The sequence below is a fragment of the Sinocyclocheilus anshuiensis genome, unplaced genomic scaffold, assembly GCF_001515605.1.
Source record: "Sinocyclocheilus anshuiensis isolate Anshui unplaced genomic scaffold, SAMN03320099.WGS_v1.1 scaffold1658, whole genome shotgun sequence".
In the NCBI taxonomy this organism is placed as follows: Eukaryota; Metazoa; Chordata; class Actinopteri; order Cypriniformes; family Cyprinidae; genus Sinocyclocheilus; species Sinocyclocheilus anshuiensis.
Window position 1 is genome coordinate 69,585 of NW_015547302.1, and position 241 is coordinate 69,825.

At 36.9% G+C, this 241-nt stretch overlaps 1 long non-coding RNA gene across 1 annotated transcript in view; it reads left to right on the top strand.

Annotated features, from left to right (window-relative positions):
* LOC107701701 (uncharacterized) overlaps window positions 1-241 on the top strand; it is a 12,134-nt gene that overhangs the window by 3,227 nt on the left and 8,666 nt on the right. The gene's annotated exons all lie outside the window — the stretch shown is intronic.

Genomic DNA, 241 nt, shown 5'->3' on the forward strand with positions numbered 1-241 from the left:
ATCAAACAGACGATGAACACTATTAACAGCAATGATTATATGTTACAAAATTTTACATTTTGCTAAATGTAAAATGTTTTTCTCTATTTAACATTACTATGGTAAAAGACGACTTCCCTTATTGGTCACGTCTTCCCTCAGGTAGATTAGCCTACATGTTTTCTTTAGAGCCCGACCGATATATCGTTTTGCCGATATTATCGGCCGATATGAGCCTGTCGCCGATATATCAGTATCGGCG